Here is a 3,276-nt window from a genome sequence, read left to right as displayed (position 1 = left end):
AATACCTTATGAAAGGTTATCCAGCTATCCTAGCTCATGTTAAGATGATTGAATCGAAAGAGAAGCGTATTGAAGATGTACCAGTGGCTAAAGACTTTTCCGATGTGTTTCCCGAAGATCTTCCTAGTCTTCCACCTCCTCGATAAGTTGAATTTCAAATTGATTTAACTCCTGGTGCTGCTCCTATTGCTAAAGTGCCATATCGTTTAGCACCCTCCGAGATGAAGAAATTATCCAACCAGCTCCAAGAACTATTGGATAAAGGTTTCATTTGTCCTAGCTCGTCCCCATGGGGAGCTCCTATTCTGTTTGTTAAGAAGAAAGATGGTACGTTAAGGATGTGTATAGATTATCGCGAACTTAACAAGCTTACTATCAAGAACCGTTATCTGTTGCCGCGTATTGATGATCTATTCGACCAACTTCAAGAGTCAAGCGTCTATTCAAAGATTGATTTGAGATCTGGTTATCACCAACTCCAAGTCAAGGAATCCGATATTCATAAGACTGCTTTTCGTACTTGATATGGACATTATGAATTCTGTGTCATGCCTTTTGGTTTGACCAATGCACCTGCTGTATTCATGAATCTTATGAATCGTGTCTGCAAGCCTTACCTAGATAAATTTGTTATTGTGTTCATTGACGATATCTTGATCTATTCCAAGAGTGAGAAAGAACATGAGCAACATTTGCGTATGATTCTTGAACTCTTAAGAAAGGAACAACTCTATGCTAAATTTTCTAAGTGAGAGTTTTGGCTCAAAACCGTACAATTCCTTGGACATGTTGTTGATAGAGAAGGAATACATGTCGATCCAGCTAAGATCACTGATATTCGGAACTGGGAGATACCAAAGACTGCGAAACATATTCGCCAGTTTTTGGGACTTGCCGGTTACTATCGAAGGTTCATAAAAAAATTTTCTCTGATTGCTAAACCTCTTACAAAGCTAACTCAAAAAGGGAAGAAATTTGAATGGCCCGAAGAACAGGAATCTGCTTTCAAGATTCTGAAGGAGAAATTGACCACAGCCCCGATTCTATCTTTACCTGAAGGTACTGATGATTTTGTTGTTTACTGCGATGCTTCGAAGCAAGGCTTTGGTTGTGTTTTAATGCAACGTGAGAAGGTTATCGCTTACGCATCTAGGCAGTTGAAGAAACATGAAGAAAACTATACCACACATGACCTTAAGTTAGGTGCCGTGGTATTTGCATTAAAGATATGGAGACATTATTTGTATGGTACCCATTTTACGGTGTACACTGATCATAAAAGTCTTCGACACATCTTTGATCAAAAACAGCTGAACATGAGGCAAAGCCGATGGCTCGAGTTATTGAACGATTATCACTATGAGCTGAAGTATCATCCTGGCAAGGCGAATGTAGTTGCCGATGCCCTTAGTCGGAAAGACGATGTTAAACGTGTTCGTGCTCTAAACCTGAAAATCAAATCAAATCTTATCTCGCGAATCTGCGAAGCTCAATTGGAAGCCATTAAACAGACACTTATCAAAGGTGAAGGACCCATTGGTTTTGAGAACCAACTTCAAGTGAAAGCTAATGGTACACGGTATTTTGGCAATAGAATTTGGGTTTCTCGTTTCGGTAATCTCTGTGAACTAGTCTTGGATGAAGCTCATAAGACTAGATATTCTATTCATCCCGGTTAGAGTAAGATGTATCACGATGTGAAGCAATTCTACTGGTGGCCTAATATGAAAGCCGACATTGCTACTTATGTTAGTATGTGTCTTACTTGTTTGAAGGTCAAGGCCGAGCATCAAAAGCCTTCTGGTCTGTTGACAGAACCTGATATTCCGCAGTGGAAGTGAGAATGTATCACTATGGACTTTGTTACTAAGTTACCTAAAACTGCGAATGGTAACGATAATATTTGGGTCGTAGTTGATCGTCTTACTAAATCTGCACATTTCATACCGATCAAGGAAACCGACAAGATGGAGAGATTAGCACAGATTTATATTAAAGAAATCATCTCACGTCATGGTGTTCCTATCTCGATTATTTCTGATCGCGACAGTCGATTTGCTTCTAGATTCTGGAAAACTTTACAATCTGCTCTTGGAACTCAACTTGACATGAGTACAGCCTATCATCCTCAAACTGATGGTCAAAGTGAACGGACTATTCAAACCATGGAAGATATGCTACGTGCTTGTGCAATCGATTTCGGCAAAGGTTGGGATAGACACCTACCTTTGGTTGAATTTTCCTACAATAACAGTTATCACTCTAGCATTAAAGCTGCACCTTTTGAAGCTTTATATGGACGGAAGTGTAGATCCCCTCTGTGTTGGGATGAACTTGAGGACAGACATTTAACTGGTCCTGAAATTATCCATGAAACTACCGAAAAGATCGTTCAGATTAAGCAACGTTTAGAAACTGCCCGTAGCTGACAGAAGAGCTATGCCGATAAGAAACGAAAAGACATCGAATACCAAGTTGGAGATAAAGTCATGTAGAAAGTATCCCCTTGGAAAGGTGTTGTTCGCTTCGGTAAGCGAAGTAAACTCAGTCCACGATATGTAGGACCTTTCACAATCACTGAAAGAGTCGGTCCTGTGGCATATCGATTAGAACTACCAACCGAACTCAGTCAAGTACATGATGTGTTTCATGTCTCAAATCTTAAACGGTGTCTTGCTGATGACACACTCGTTATTCCTCTGGATGATGTTCGCATTAATGAGCAAATGCACTTCGTTGAAGAACCTATAGAAATCATGGAAGGAGAAGTCAAACAAACGCGCAAAAGCAACATACCAATTGTTAAAGTCCGGTGGAATTCGCGTAGAGGCCTCGAATATACCTGGGAACACAAAGACCACATGAAACGGAAATATCCCCATCTCTTTTCAACTACTAATGCAAATGAGGAAACTACCTAAAAACTTCGGGACGAAGTTTTCAATAACGGGGAGGTACTATAACGACTCTCATTATTCCATTCTATATTTCTCATTTTTCCATTCAATACTTTTCCTTATTAAATGCCCAATAAAACAATTAAACTTTAATCGATAAAGGTTAAACGTTAAGAATTATAAAATACGATAATTAACTTTGTACATTAATTGACAAGTTAATAAAAATAATAAGTTAATAAACTTTTGTGAGTAAATAAATAACTAAAAAGACTTGTGTAATTAAAATGAATAAACTTGAATAATTAAGGGTTATTAAGCTAAATTAAAATACAAGGACTTAAGTGAAATATTAAAACTCTAGCTCATAAAACCCTAG

This window comes from Rutidosis leptorrhynchoides, chromosome 1 (assembly GCF_046630445.1).
Source record: "Rutidosis leptorrhynchoides isolate AG116_Rl617_1_P2 chromosome 1, CSIRO_AGI_Rlap_v1, whole genome shotgun sequence".
Taxonomy (NCBI): domain Eukaryota; kingdom Viridiplantae; phylum Streptophyta; class Magnoliopsida; order Asterales; family Asteraceae; genus Rutidosis; species Rutidosis leptorrhynchoides.
Note: the sequence above shows the minus strand (reverse complement) of the source record.